At 36.8% G+C, this 17,408-nt stretch overlaps 1 protein-coding gene and 1 long non-coding RNA gene across 11 annotated transcripts in view; both read left to right on the top strand.

Annotated features, from left to right (window-relative positions):
* The window catches only part of LOC115214926 (brefeldin A-inhibited guanine nucleotide-exchange protein 1), a 201,812-nt gene that overhangs the window by 13,085 nt on the left and 171,319 nt on the right, over positions 1-17,408 (top strand). The window lies entirely within an intron of this gene.
* On the top strand, positions 1,458-11,938 carry LOC118764632. The gene is made up of 3 exons (XR_005000451.1): positions 1,458-1,638; positions 6,450-6,454; positions 11,928-11,938. It is a non-coding gene; the product is annotated as an uncharacterized LOC118764632 (long non-coding RNA).

Here is a 17,408-nt window from a genome sequence, read left to right on the forward strand (position 1 = left end):
TCAGTTGGCTGGTTGTTTTCCTGGTCATTTGCATCTCAAAATTTCATGAACTGTGATCCCTCACTATTCAATGTGCCATAATCATCATCATCGTTTAACGTCCGCTTTCCATGCTAGCATGGGTTGGACGGTTCAACTGGGGTCTGGCAAGCCCGAAGGCTGCACCAGGCCAGTCAGAACTGGCAGTGTTTCTACAGCTGGATGCCCTTCCTAACGCCAACCACTCCGAGAGTGTAGTGGGTGATTTTATGTGCCACCGACACAGGTGCCAGACGAGGCTGGCAGACGGCCATGCTCGGATGGTGTTTTTTATGTGCCACCGACACAGGTGCCAGACGAGGCTGGCAGACGGCCATGCTTGGATGGTGTTTTTTATGTGCCACCGACACAGGTGCCAGACGAGGCTGTACATTGGAATAGCCATCGTTATGTTGCCTAACATATCCATTAAAGTCACATATCTGTGTATATGTCTATTTATATATACATATGTGTGTGTGTGTGTGTATGCACACACATATACATATTTTGTGTGCTTTGGTCTTAAAGTACTGATTGAATTGAAAGAGTATTGGATGTTTCCCATTAAATATTTTCAGCCATTTATTATTGTGTTTGTGTGTATACACACACACATACATATGATTCTGATCAAAAAGTATTGAGGATTGGTGCTATAAAAAAGACTAAAACACATCAATTTGGCATTTAATCTCCTTCAAAATAATCCCCTTTTGAAGCCATACACTTTATCCAGCATTGTTTCCATCAATGGAAGCATTCTTGCCACTCCTTCTTTGGGATAGCGGTCAGCTGCCTTGTTGCATTTTCTTGAAAATCTTGTCCGGGGGTGGGGGGGTCTTCCGTTGTGTAAGACTGACCTTTGGTTTCTGGGTCATAGCCATAGATTGTCACTTGTTATGACTGTTTTCAAAAATTTTGTCTTCCTCAATACAATCAAGGAGATCCTGTGCATCTGGAACCCAATTTTCTTTGAAATGACCACACTCTATACCAGTGGTTTTCAACCAGGGTTCTGCCAGTACAGTCCAGGGGTTCCGCAAGAAGTTACAAAATTACTAAAATCGGCAGTAATTTTTAATTCTCCTGTGCAGATATGTGTGCATAAAACTATTAAATTATTGCACAGGGGTTCCTCGAGCCAGTGGAATGTTTCCTTGGGGTTCCACTCCAGCAACAATTTTGAAAAGCACTGCTCTATACACTTTATTATCAAGTACTGTTATAAACAACAGAAATGAGTGAGAACATTATGATGTTGTGTGCATGCCTGAGGGTTCAAGGTCAATCTGTGCTAAGTGGCTTCACTGTGTACCTTAGCTTTTTAACCACAGCAACAGTCCCAATATTTCTTTTATCAAACCTTGTGTGTTTGTGTGTTTGGAAGGGCATCCAGCTGTAAAAACCATGCCAAACTGACCTCACATGTGCTTGTGCCATGTAAAAAGCACTCGGTCAACTTTGCAGAATGGTTGGTGTTAGGAAGGACATTCAACTGTAAACCCCTGCCAAAACACACAGAAGCCTGATGCAAGCTTCTGCCTGGCCAGCTCCTGTCAATCCGTCTAACCCATGCCAGCATGGAAGGAGGACGTTAAACAATGATGCTGATAATGTGTACATATATATATAGATGTGTGTGTATGTATATACTCTTTACTCTTTTACTTGTTTCAGTCATTTGACTGTGGCCATGCTGAAGCACCACCTTTAATCAAGCAACTCAACCCCGGAACTTATTCTTTTGTAAGCCCAGTACTTATTCTATCGGTCTCTTTTGCCGAACCGCTAAGTAACGGGGACATAAACACACCAGCATCGGTTGTCAAGCAATGCTAGGGGGACAAACACAGACACACAAATACACACACGCATATATATACATATATACGATGGGCTTCTTTCAGTTTCCATCTACCAAATCCACTCACAAGGCTTTGGTCAGCCCGAGGCTATAGTAGAAGACACTTGCCCAAGGTGCCACGCAGTGGAACTGAACCCGGAACCATGTGGTTGGTAAACAAGCTACTTACCACACAGCCACTCCTGCGCCTATATATATATATATACTTGCTTAAATGCTGCCCTATTGGGTAGCTTTTAAGCAACTAACCCCCTTAATGGGAAGATCTGCAAACAGATCTCTGGCTTGTTTTGGGGAATTTGTTGCAATTGCTTCCTCCAGAGTCATATCCCAATGATGATCATATTCGTTACTAAAAATCATGTAAAACAAATCGCTGAAAGCAATCCCAGTAATGGAAACATAGGAAGCCAAAATTTCAGGGTTGCAGGTTTGGATTTGGCCTGGGATGTTTTTTAATTTACTCACAGTCAGCCTGATTTCAAAATGATATGATATGGTGGGCTACAGCCTCTAGGAGTAAAGTTGAAAAAGTGTGACACCCTGACATTCACATTTATTATATTAGATATGTTTTATTTTGGGTAAACTGTATTTCAATTACAGAGATGTACTTGCATAGCAAGTGACCTGATCTGAGATTGCGTGCTAGAACGAAAACAATTGCAGCATGGAAGGTGTTTATATGCCATTTAAGAAACACAAAAACCGTTAGATTCACTTCAACATTTAAATTTAATTTGTCAAAATATTTTCGTCGCTTTGAGACCGCGACCTGTTCACTGACAAAATTCTGTGCTGCAATTGTTGTATTTTAAACTGTATCTTATATATGTATGTGTGTGTGTATATACAGACAGACACACACACACACACACATATATATGTATGTATTAAAGTAAAAAATAAAACAAAAATGATAGTGTTCAGTAGTTGGTTCGATATGCTGACCACAGGAATTTCTGTCCAAGAAAGTTGTACACCACCTCCCTCTTTTTCTCTCTTATTACTCCCATTGCCATCAGCATAGATATATATATATATATATATATATATATATATATATATATATATATATATATATATATATATATATACATTACAGTCTACTAACTACTCTGTATAAACTGTGGGTATTGGGGTATGACTGCCTTCTACATATATTTCCTATTTAGTACTGGAGATGTTTCATTTATGAAGACATACTCCTGTACTTGTCTGAGTATTGGGTCCTTTGGGTGCTTGGATAAAATGTAGATGTCAAGTTGACCCAGTGTGTCTCCACACTCGTCTTTGGCATGTTGGTAAAGTATGGAGGACTGTTTGTTGCTGTCATATTGTCTCAAATGTTCATTTAGTCATTCCGCAATGCTTCTAGATGTCTCACCTATCTGTATTTCTTGTCTTTGCAAATACCCTCTATGTAACTTATGTTGTAGACTACATGTTTAGTTTTACAGTTAATGCAGTTATCATTGATGCTTGTGGTATTCTCAAAGGGGTACGTCCTACTTAGTTGTGATCTGATGGAGCTCCCTGGCTTTTCAACAATCTTAATGTTGAGTTTGGCCTCCTTCAGTGCTTTCCTATATATATATAAATATATATGTATATATAAAAGTTAACCCAAACAGGAAAGCACAAAAAAAACACAACGCGAGGACATGGAACAAATATAGTATTATTGGACGCTCAGGAAAGAAGGAGGCTTTAACGTTTTGAGTGTAGCTCTTCGTCGGAAACATAGGAGAAGGAAAGATCCAGAGAAGGGAAGACAGAGGAAAAAAAATCGCCAACGGTACACACGCAGTCACATTTTGAATGTCGTATATATTTATACACATACATATATGCTTAGGCCTAGTATATACACACATATATGCATAGGCCTAGCTATAAGAAGTTCATTCTGTTGCAAGCTGGTCATCCTGTTTGATGACAACTTCCTTTTGCCAATCTCGGAGGGGGTCTGAAAGAATAAAGTGGCATGAACATTGCTCTCCTCAATTACACAGCAAAAATAATTTACTTTGTTTTGTAAGTAAAACCATTGCATGCAGCCACAACACCTACTTTCACCTCTATCATTCAACTGCTATAGTAGTTGAATAATATTCTTAAGGCCGCAATTTACTCAAATGCAGCATCTTTCAGAGCTTGTTGCTAATTCAATTCTTAGCCAAATGGAAAACTGTTAACATTTTTGAAGAGGACTGGTCCCTAGCTACATTTTGGCATTAAAAAAAATTGAGATTTGGCCCAGTAGTAAAAAGTTTACATCAAAATTTGTAGCGACGTTATAGAGGAGTAACACCACTAATCAAACTTTTTTATTTTAAAAGTAATATATAGGCGCAGGAGTGGCTGTGTGGTAAGTAGCTTGCTAACCAACCACACGGTTGCGGGTTCAGTCCCACTGCGTGGCATCTTGGGCAAGTGTCTTCTGCTATAGCCCCGGGCCGACCAATGCCTTGTGAGTGGATTTGGTAGACGGAAACTGAAAGAAGCCTGTCGTATATATGTATATATGTGTATGTGTGTGTTTGTGTGTCTGTGTTTGTCCCCCTAGCATTGCTTGACAACCGATGCTGGTGTGTTTATGTCCCCGTCACTTAGCGGTTCGGCAAAAAGAGACCGATAGAATAAGTACTAAAAGGTGGTGCTCCAGCATGGCCGCAGTCAAATGACTGAAACAAGTAAAATAGTAAAATAGTAAAATAGTAAAATAGTATATATATATATCTTAGTTTCAATGATAGAAGAAAGCATGAAAAATGTTATAGTTTTGGTCCCATGCAACAAAAATATGTATCAAAAAAGTTGAGGTAAAATATCATGAAAAAAAAAAAGCAAAAAATTAGATTTAAGTTTAATTAACTCTTTTTTATTTTAAAAACAAACTATATTTTAATTAAGCTTAAATGATAGAGCTGAATTCGAGGAATTTCGTGGTATCAATTTAATGCAATGAAATTTTAAAAGTTATGAGTGTTTGTTTCTCAAATTTGAGGGTGATAATATAGTTGTATACTTTTTTATGAATATAGTTCTAGGAGACTTTTAATGTCACCAGCATCATTGAGGTATGGAAAAAATTTATTGACACTGTGAATTGACACATTTGACACATTATTAATTAGCATAATAGCATTGTCTGGAAAAAAAACATGGATTATATGGAGAAATGTGAGCAAGAGAAATAATATTCTTAATATTATAAATCTGGAGAAGTTATTACACTTGGAAGAATTCAGGGCAAGTTATTACATCTGATAAAGTACAGAACAAGAAAATTTTTACTTAAAATATTGCAGCTAAGGATAAAATTTGAATATTAAAAAGCCTTGTGAGTGGATTTGGCAGACGGAAACTGAAAGAAGCCCGTCGTATATATGTATATATATCTATGTATGTGTGCGTGTATGTTTGTGTGTCTGTGTTTGTCCCCCTAGCATTCCTTGACAACCGATGCTGGTGTGTTTATGTCCCCGTCACTTAGCGGTTTGGCAAAAGAGACCGATAGAATAAGTACTGGGCTTACAAAGAATAAGTCCCGGGGTTGAGTTGCTCGACTAAAGGCGGTGTTCCAGCATGGCCGCAGTCAGATGACTGAAACAAGTAAAAGAGCAAAGAGTATAATTAAAAAAAGGTTCCATCATTTTGTTAAAATATTGACACACTAGAATACTTTAAAAAAATGAGAGCCAGAAGTACCAACATAGCTAAAGTTTTATACAAAATAGATTATATATGGTAGGCAAATTCATTATGTAAAAAATAGGCATTGTTCAAAACTAAAAATGTGAAGACTTGGCAGTAACTTGGGCAATAACTCAAGCAAATTGTACTGTGAATTTGTTGTTAAAGGTAGATTTTACTGTAATATATAACTAATTTTTGTATTCTATCTATTGTACTAACTAATTATGTACTACTATTTTTTATAACCTATTTTCAAATTTCTAATTCGTAATTTTAAAAAATAAATTTTTTTGCAGTGCAAAAAATATTTTGAGTTATTTTTTAAATTTTTAATAGAAGTAACATGTAATAGTAAATAGAAATAATAACCTGTAATAAAGTTTTTAGTTTTAATAAAAGCTAAGATTTACTAAATCTAAATATTTTGAAATTTTATCCTTCGCTGCAATATTTTAAACAAAAATTTTCTTGTTCTGTGCTTTACCAGATGTTCTGGACTTTTTCAAATGTAATAACTTATCCTGTACTTTTCCAGGTTTATAATCTTAAGAATATTATTTCTTTTGCTCGCATTTTTTCATGTGATACATATATGTGTATGGCTTGTGTCTTGGAGATAATTGTTTAATCTCACTTGTTGCTCTTCAGAACATTTCTTCATTTGTAACTAAAGCATACTTTCTGTGATAAAATCTAGCTAAGGTTCATTTTAAAATGTGCTTGCTTGTGCCTATGTATTATTAGTGATAATTTCAAATTTTGGCATAAGGCCCCCCCAGCTATTATAGGTGAGTGGGTAAGTTGATTTCATTGACGCCAGGTTCAACTGGTATTTGTTTTATCAACCTTGAAGAGATGAAAGGCAAAGTCAACCTTGGCGAAAAATGAACTCAATATAAACCCAGAAGAAATGCCACTAAGGGTTTTGTTCAACATACTAACAATTCCATGAGCTCAAATAATAATAAAAATCCTTTCTTCTAAAGGTTCAAGGCCTGAAATTAGGTGGGAGGGGCGTAATCGATTACATTGACCTCAGTACTCAACTAGTAGATATTTTCTTGACCCTGGAAGGCAAAGTCGTCCTCAACAGAATTTGAATTCATAAAGCAGACAAAATGCTGCTGAACATTTTACCTGGCATGCTAATGGTTCTGCCAACTTGCTGCCTTAATAATAATAATAATAATCCTTTCTACTATAGCAACGAAGCCTGAAATTTGTGGGGGGGGGGACTAGACGATTACATCGACCCCAGTGTTTAACTGGCACTTAATTTCTCGACACTGAACTTGAACGTCGCAACGGACGAAATACTCCTAAGCATATTGCTCAGCATGCTAACAATTCTGCCAGCTCGCTGCCTTTAATAATAATAATTATTATTATTTCTTTACTGCCCACAAGGGGCTACACACAGAGGGGACAAACAAGGACAGACAAACAGATTAAGTCGATTATATCGACCCCAGTGCGTAACTGGTACTTGTTTAATCGACCCCGAAAGGATGAAAGGCAAGTCGACCTCGGCGGAATTTGAACTCAGAACGTAACGGCAGACGAAATACCGCTAAGCATTAATAATTCTTTCTACTTATAGACAGAAGGCCTGAAATTTTTGTCGGAAAGGGGGCTAGTCGATTACATCGACCTTAGTACTCAGCTGGTACTTATTTATTTAATCGACCCTGAAAGGTTGAAAGGTAAAGTTGACCTCGGCGGAATTTGAATTCGACGTAAAGACAGATGAAATGCCGCTAAGCATTTTGCCCTGTGTGCTAACGATTCTGCCAGCATTAACCCCCCAGTACCTGACCGGTACTTTGTTTTAATCAGTCCCCGTGGTTTTTAATCAACCTGTGTGGTATTTGAACTGAGAGCAATAAAGTACCGGAACGAATACATCGAAGCATTTTTTTTTTATTTCGACGCCCTAGCAATTTTTCCAAAAAAATAAATACTTTCCTAACATAAGCACAAGGCTAGAAATATGGCGGAGGTGGAGTTTTGTTGGTTATATCGACTTCAATACTTGATTACTACTTTAATCTCATCGCCACTGGAAAGATAAAAGGCAAAGTTTCTTTCGGCAAAGAACGTTAAACAAAATAGCGCACGTTACATTAATGAAGGTTTCAACATGTTTAATTACTACATTAGCCACAAACCTTAATGTCCTACACAGCAGGCTGACTATTTTATATAATAGTCCCGTCATGATATTAAGGTGTGTGTTTGTAATGTTACATGAATGAGGTGACATTTGTCGAGAGATAAAACACCCACCCACTGCTGACTATGTGGTATACCTGATGCTAGGTTTTTGAAAACTGTTTAATACATGTTATTATAAATAAATTTGTATCTGCATATACATCTCTCTCTCTGTATATATATATATGTATATATATATATGTATATATATATATATATATACATATATATATATTACACAAAAATAGCATAGAATGGCTGTAGTCACAGTATAAAACTATTTCATCACTCGTGCTTGCTCTGTGTGTGTATGTATGTATGTATATATAAACCTTTGAACGTACGGATTTTTTTACGATTCTTAGTTGGACGTGTCAGTCATAGATCATTTATACATCTATATACGATTTTCGTATACATGTATATACATGCATAGGTGTATATCTTTATTTTGTAATTAGTACGGTAAAACTCAAATATTGGATAATGCTGATTTAATTTTGTTGAGAGAGAGAGAGAGAGAGAGAGATTTATGTCCGTCCTTTATGACCGATCAGAAGAGTTTATTAAGATCTTAAGGGACGTGAGGAAATCGATGGTTTGGTCCAGTTTCGGGTTATCCCATCTGACGTTGTGTCCATCATCATCATCTGGAGTTAGTTTCTCCAGTCGTTGCATCATACCGTACGCTTAGCGTGGAATCGGAAGATTTTTTTCGCCGTATGATTTCCTTAACACGTTTACTATGTACAAGATTTAGGTTGTTTTTTTTCCTCTTTTACCCTGCTCTCTGTTTTTTTCTTTACAACGCCACTTTTTTTCCTTCTTTTCCGCTGTCACGTTCACACATAATGTACGTGTGTGTGTGTGTGTGTGTAGATAAGTACTTCGACACACACATTTGCACACGAAGACAAGCGAGTTTTATACACAGGAAATGTCACACCTATATAACTATTTGTTGCATTATATGTGTGTGTGTGTGTGTGTGTCTCTCTCTCTCTCTCTATATATATATATATATATACACATACGTTCGATAGTTGCACGCCCTTTTCTATTAGACGTATCAATCATCTATGCTTACATGTTTTTTTTTAATCAGTAAGGCGTCCTGGGGCTTATTTCCGTTTACTACTACTACTACCACCACCACCACCACCACTACTACTACTACTGCCACCACATTACTAAAACGTAACCACACACGCGCACTTCCACTCACACGGTCGTTGTTGACCATGTCTTAATTAACTGGAGGACGCGTCCTTTTCTAAACGAGCCACTTGTCGTGGTTTTGTACCACCTCCACCACTAAATATCGCTCTAAGAATACAAGAATACACGACGGCCGTGCCAATCACACCGACTACTACTACTACTACTACTACTATTTTTCCAAGGCCACACCCACCATCACCAATACCATTGCTACTTGTCAACTATCTCCTGTTGGAGGCCACGAGGACTAAGACCGCCACCACTACCCACCCAACCACCCATCCATCTACCCACCCAACTCACCGACCGACCGACTGACGCCACCCTCTTATGACTATATCTTCTAACGCCACCCCAGTGCTATACCTACCTATTTCCAACGACACCTGTATTACCCTCCGCCATCAAGCATCTCTTTCCGATGACCACAAACAACGTCTACGACCATCTCATTACTATAACCTCTCCAACCTGAATACGATCTTTTTGTTATTGTTGTTGTTGTTGCTTTTGTTTTTCCATTAATTTATTTCGACAAGATTACGGCAAATTACAATGTGTGTACACAGACAAAGCAGAGAACGGGGGTGCCTACGACCAAGGCCAGAATTGGCAGCGGAGTGTCAAGGCCACCGCTGCCGTCATACCTATCGCCGCTGTTATAATCGTTCTTACCACGACGACCACTACTATATACCAATATAACGTTGTTACATATGTTATAACACTACCATCTTATGCCTTTCCTGCATCACTTCTGTTTTCGGCGATCTTTCGTCTCTAGTAGACCTTTCCGTCGATTTCCGTAAAAAAAAATTTTTTTTTACATATGGGCTTGCAGGAACTTTTGAAGTAATATACATACATATACACATACACTGAGTAAAAAATTTCAGTTATCTCTTTCTTTCACACATTACTCTGTCTCTTCACACACACTAACAGAAGCACTTCACTTACACAACATACTGTCTGTCTCCCACACCCCATCAAACACACACACACACACACACACACATACACATGTACATCAATGCTTCCCCTGGACGGTAACTTCAAAAGAACTTCCCTCGTCATACAATCGCTTTCTCTTCGTCTCTTTCGCTCTCATTACTTCAAAAGTTCCCGCAAGCCCATATGTAAAAAAAAAATTTTTTTTTACATATGGGCTTGCAGGAACTTTTGAAGTAATATACATACATATACACATACACTGAGTAAAAAATTTCAGTTATCTCTTTCTTTCACACATTACTCTGTCTCTTCACACACACTAACAGAAGCACTTCACTTACACAACATACTGTCTGTCTCCCACACCCCATCAAACACACACACATACACATGTACATCAATGCTTCCCCTGGACGGTAACTTCAAAAGAACTTCCCTCGTCATACAATCGCTTTCTCTTCGTCTCTTTCGCTCTCATTACTTCAAAAGTTCCCGCAAGCCCATATGTAAAAAAAAAAATTTTTTTACGGAAATCGACGGAAAGGTCTACTACAAACGAAAGATTGCCCTGTTTTCATTTTCATCCACCTTCACTTTACACCAGACGTGTGTATATGTGTCTTTAAGTCCGTATGTATGCCTGTAGATATGTCTATGTTTGTGTGAATTGATGTATTTCTCTGTGAGTTGTTTAGTCCCAGGTCAGCCCTGATTAGAGCAAGGCTCATGGTTAAAGGCGTTCCAGCCAGGACTGTCCTAAAGGAGTACGTCTAGGAATACATTCTCACATATGCTTCCCTTTTCCCAATAGTACGGCGGCGTGATATGATGGAAATTCGGCTGCTATTTCTAGCAGTTATATGTACCACGTGGATACTCGTTCCTTGCCTTTCTTTCTTTCTAGGTGTGTGATGTTGATGTTGCAAGTATTTGTGGCTATCTCTAGTTCTGTATCTGGCTAGTTTCATCAATCCTCTATAGAATGGCGGTGCCCCAGCATGGCTACAGCTCGTGAGCTGAAACTAGATAAAATAAATTTAAAAAATATATTTACAGCACTTCATCGTGTCTTATGCGCTTGTGTATACACTCTAGAAAGAATATATATATATGACTGTGCATATGCACGCAACTGTCTGCACATGTGTGTGTGTGCGCCTGTGCTTTTCTCCAGATGTTGGTTTCTGTTTGTACTGCTTTATATGAATGACACACATCCATGTATATATATGTGTATACAGTGTGTGTATGCAATATGCATACTAGTGTGCTATTATGAATGTACATATCTATATCTTTAGGTGTGTTTGTGTATTCTTCATGCGTACAGTTCTTGTCTTAGGTTAAATCATTTCTTAATTGTTTTCATGTTGTTTATTCTCACTCCACTTCTTTGTCAAAACCACGTCATCGACTACATTGTACAACAGAGATGTGTGTATAATGTGTGTGTATATATATTTGTGTGTGTGTATATATATATATATATAAAACTGTGTATATATATATATATATATATAAAACTGTATATATATATATATATATATATATATATATATAAAACTGTGTATATATGTATATATATATATATATATATATATATATATATAAAACTGTGTATATATATATATATATTATATATATATATATATATATATATATAAAACTGGGCCTGGTGCAGCCTTCTGGCTTTCCAGATCCCCGGTCAAACCGTCCAACCCATGCTAGCATGGAAAGTGGACGCTAAACGATGATGATAAACTACATGTGACTGTGTGGTTGAGAATTTTGCTTCCCAACAACATGGTTTCAGGTTCAGTCCCACTGAATGGCAACCGGGGCTAGTATCTTCTACTTTAGCCCCAGGCCAAAGACTTGTAAGAGGATTTAGTAAATGGAAATTGTGTTATCATCACATAAACAGTGCTGATCGTTTCTAATTTTCAATGAGAACATGTCTGACCATGGGGAAATGGTAACTTGTTCGGAAACAGTTGAGGGTTGGGGACAGGAAAGGAACTTAGCCATAGAAAATCTGCCTCAGTGAATTCTCTCCAACCCTTTGCAAGCACGGAAAATTGTTTCATTATAACTGATGATGAAAAAAAGACAAATATGTATACCGAAACAGATATGTATATTTGTGTATGTATGTATATTGATATATATATATATATATATATATGTATATATGCATGCACACACATACTCGTGTTATAAATTTATATATGAAGAAATATTTGTGTATAGCTGAATATATGTTTTGTGGTGTGAATTGTATTTTTTTTTTTTTTTTACATGTCTCACTATTGGTTGTAAACCAATGGCTTCACTAATAATGTCATTTGTCCACTACAAAAGCTTGTCTGGGCTTCTTGACATGTCTTGACACATTGCCCAATCTTTGTAAAGTAGAAAAAAAAAAAACTTGTTTCTATGTCATTTGTGTCTAGCTTTCTATATCAGCAATGTCTGTCCTGCTTGTTTGTAAGATTGAGAGGTTATTACTTCACTTGGAAAGAGGTAGGGGTTGGTAACAAGAGCAGCATGTGGCTGTAGAAAAATCTGTCCTAGTAACTTCACATATGATCCATGCAAACATCGAAAAATAGATGTTAAAGTGATGAAAGATGATATGCATGTGTGTGTGTGTGTGTGTGCGTGTGTTGGAAATGGAATCACTTTCATAAGACTGGTGTGGTTCTCCATTTCTTCATGAAGGGTGGTAGGCATTCTTCTAATAACTACCTTAGTATAAGTTTAATTGGCATGCAAGCTTGAATATTCACGGTCATTCTGCTGCAAAGACTTCTACACTATCATTATCAATACACACAAGCAAATCAGTGAGATCCTGGCATGGCCAAAGTTGCACACATCAAATTTTCATCTTGTGGAGGATTCTGGAACAATATTGGCATACCAACATTGAACCTTCATATAGTCTGTGGACTTCACAGCAATCATTGATTTTGTTGATCTATGTATTCATGACTGCAGATGGATTACCTGTGAAGGTGCTGAATCTAATTAGAGCATACTGTGAATCCACACAAAGATAGATTTTGTATTATGTTAAGGAATCCAAATTTATTGTAATTCACACAAGTCCTCTGTATTGTGCTCTAATGACTCAGGTATTCAGCTGTGTTATTTACTGGCTTGTAGAACATGCTCTGGTATATTTCACAGGTGTTGGTATAGGATGACATTTTACTGTCACTCACCTTAACTATGCTGATGACTTCATGATAATTGACAACAATTATATGAATATCCAATCAGCTGTTGAATACCTCTGTGTACATGTTGAATGTTGCCCTAAAAAAAAATCAATGTGACCAAGACAAAGGTTATAACTTCTAGTATTTTGTCCTCCAAATGGGTAGAGAGAATTTGATCAATTCAATACTTTGGTATTACCTTCACTCTACAACCAGTTGATGATATAACTGAAGAACGCTGAAGACTACTAGAACACATCCATGCAGGACATATGAATGCATTTTCAAGAATTTGGATTCCTTGTCATAAAACAGATGAGATAGATGTCTAACAATTGTATGCGTGCTGGATTTTGTTGTCTTCATTGCCAGTTTTTGCCTTGGAGAAATGTGTAGCAACATGAATTTGCATCTACTAAACACTGTCACTCTATCTTGTTGCATGGCTCTAAGACCTGGCCAGTGAGATCAATGAAATTTAATTTTGATAGGCTTCAATTTAAATCACTTTAACCCTTTAACATTTAAACCAGCCATATCCGGCCAAAAGTATTCTGCCTGTTTTTTGTTCAAACTGGCCAGATCTGGTCTCTCACACCAGCCCCACAATATCGTTTTAAAAATTAACTGCTACCTCATGAAAATCTCATAGCACCAAGATAATGCCTGATTAGTTCAAGGCAATGTGGATAAAAAAGGATTAATTTTGGCAGAATAATGCAAACACTAAAGGGTTAAAACAATGAGTTTGTATTATGGGACTAGAAAAGATCTTAGGTTAGTTGATATCAAAAGGGTCAAAAGATTGGTTTGAGTGTGTATTTTGTTGGTATACAAACACCTAAGTGTAGGTGTTTGTATTTCCTTTTATTGAGTTTTATGCTGACTGTGATCTTTTCCTTTGAATTTGTCTCTTAGAATATGTATTTGTGGTGGTGTTTGGGAGTGTCTCATTGTACATGGTATTTCATGGTTGGGTGACTTTTGCTCAAGAGTTTAAATGTGGAGTTATTTTAACCAGTGAAACTAATTAAAGATTTTTATTTCATTGGAGAATTTGGGAGTGTCATATATTGGTATGGATGATCAATTGTGGGTAGTATTACTAATACCTGTTTTTGAATTTTGTTGTTGATATAAACTAAAAATAGCGAGATTAGTTTGTGTGTTTTGACCAAGGCTTGTTTTTGCCTTTCTATATGGTGTACAGTGTTTAATTTGCACACACATGTTTATATATATGAAAACTTAACGAATTTTCATTGGTTTCACTAATGAGTGTCCAGTTGTTTGATCAACTGAACTGCCTACTTTCTGAATTATCATTGTATGTGACTGTGTATTCCACAGATATGTACCTAATTCTCAGATGGAATCAGCATGATGCTGTAACTTAAATTACAGCTGCAGTTCATCTGACAGGATTCTGCATAATTTCCATCCACTCCATTTCACTTATAAGGCTTCTGTTGATTCCAGACTGCTGAAATAGCTACAGTTGTTATACAGTGTTAATGTCTGTGTCTACAGGAAATTCCAGTTTGCTTTTCCACCAAAGAAGTAGTATTGGTTAGTGATTGGTACAAGAAGAGGAGAGACTAGTACACCTGGGCAGGGGCAGTATGCAATTAGCTCATTCAAAAGAGTTGATATTTATAATACAAGTAAGTAGTAGGAGAATAGGCAGGGTGTCTGTGTGCCAATCCATTGAAGGCATTTCATTGTGTATGTGGGCAGAATGTTCAATTTTGCTTGCATGGGTTAAATGAATTTGTTGATAGATATTTTTATTGTCGCCACCCTTCACCTATTTCAAAGCAACGTAATATTTCCCCATGGAAGACTAGAAACCAACAACATTGCTTGTCTGATAGTGATGCGTGGTGGTCAAGACAATAGTACAGACTCACTTATACATTCACATGTGCGCACGTGCACACACACATTGGTCTTCTTTCAATTTCCATCTACCAAATGCACTCCTGAAGCTTTGATTGGCCTAGATCTATAATAAAGACAAAATGCCTAGCAGTGGGACTGAAACCAAGAACGTACGGTTGGGAAGTATCCTGTTGTAATTAATCCCTTTCTCTTTACATCCTCAGTCCAGTTCTTGCAGATGTTTTATCCTTCTTGCATGGTAGATAAAAGGCAAAAAATAATTACAAATTAATTGACTGTTCTTAACATCCAAAATGTGTCACCTTTACTCTATTAGAATTCATTATCATTGTGATTCTGTATGACACAGTTGGTAGAGCTGTGGAGAAAATGGTTAAATGGTGAATAAAACGGTAAACTGTTGCATTCTTTATTAAACATTCTTTTAAGTTCTGAATTCAGATACTTTTTATCCTTCCAAAACTGGATGAAATAAGTCTCAAATCTTATGTTGACTGACTTATCCACAGAGCAAACTAATCCATAATGCAGTTATGTCCAAAATTTTTTCTGGTATGGCATAAATGGTAAATTGAATAGTTGTAAACATGGATTAGTGCATGGATCTTGAACCAATTCCTTGTTCTCATTGGCTTCTTCAATTACCACTTAAAGAGGAAGGTAAGGGTAGAAAAGCTGCTTTACAGTAAATTTTACCAAACTTGTGTGAGTGTGGAATTCATTGTGGCAGATTTTCTATAGCTGGATGCCCTTCCTGTCACCAAACCTCACCTTTTTTCAAGTAAGGTAATATATTCCCATTGCTAGACATGTTTTTCACGGTAGACTAGAAACAAACAACTTTGCTTGTATGATGATGATGCTCATCTACAACCATTATGTTAGGTTTAGGCTGTAAAGACACAGGTGAGAATGCAAGAGTGGTGATATTGGTGGTGGTGAGGGGCTACATAGGCTGACTGTAACCTTGAAGGTTAGCAACGAGCACTAGAAGAGGCTGTTTGCTGTTTTCTCTTTTTTAATGCTGATTTTTCTTTTTGATGTGACTCCCCTCTGGTTTTGTATTTTGTTTTCTGTCTCCCCCAACATTTTGGGTCCACTGAAGAAACCATTTTTATTAAACCCTTTGATACCAACCCACCTGAGACTGCTCATGGTTCTATGATGCAAACCTACTTTAATGTGATCTAAATGGAAACCTCTCAAAATTTCATGTTAAATTTATGTGCCATATGTTGGTTTAATAATGGCAAAGTTATTTTATTAATTTTTCTTTTATTATTTTAAAAATTAATTGAAACAAAAGTAGTCAACAGAAATCTGGTAACAAAAATGTTGATGTCTTGCAGTATGCAGGTGGTACTGCTCTGCAACTAAATTATTTGAGGTCTAATTTTTACTTTGTATCCATCTGAGGGTTATTAAAATACTGTGTTCATTAACCCTTTTGTTACCAACCCGGCTCTGAGTGCAAATGTCTTGTTTTCATAAGTTTTGAATTAAAATCTTCCACCAAACCTTAGTCACAATTTATGTTCCTAACACTAGCTGAATGATAACTAAGTTATTTTACTAAATTCTGTGTTATATTTAAAATAACCGAAAGCAACACAGAGCATCTCAAAATAAATACAGTAACGAGGGGGTTAAATAAGCATCAAAATTTCTGGTTGATTTCTGGTGCTCCTTAGTCAGAAAACCCCTCATTCATTGGTTTTTCTTAGGTCTTTTTAGTTGGACTGTCACCATAGCAACTACACTTTATATATGTACTTGTGCAAAAACAAAAGTGTTCAAAGCAGTTCTGGAAGTGTATAGCTTATCTCATAAAATGAAAAAAATATGTGTTTGTACTCATGCATGCATGTATGTCTGTAGTGTATATGTACATCTATGTATGTATGTGTGTATATAATATATATATATAATCTCCCCTGCCAGTTATATAGCATTAATTCTGAGATGTTTTATATCACCATTGATGCTATGTCTGGGTAGACTGCCAAGTGTTTGGCAGTCATGTTTCTGTCCAGCTAGAAGCTATGAATTTTTTTTCTTTTTTATCCTCTCCATATGACAACTTCCTTGGCAGTTGGCAGTTGATGGATGCACTCTTAAATTTGGCAAGAACTTCCTGGCTGAATATTTTGCAGCTGCATCCATCTATCTGCCTTATGTGTAAAACTGTCATTTTTGAGTGAGATGCATTAAATCACTGGCAGTCACAAACCACATTTCACTTGCAGATTGGCATGCAATAAAGGCAAATATGTGTGCGCATATATATATATATATATATATATATA

Source organism: Octopus sinensis, linkage group LG8, assembly GCF_006345805.1.
Source record: "Octopus sinensis linkage group LG8, ASM634580v1, whole genome shotgun sequence".
NCBI classification, from domain to species: domain Eukaryota; kingdom Metazoa; phylum Mollusca; class Cephalopoda; order Octopoda; family Octopodidae; genus Octopus; species Octopus sinensis.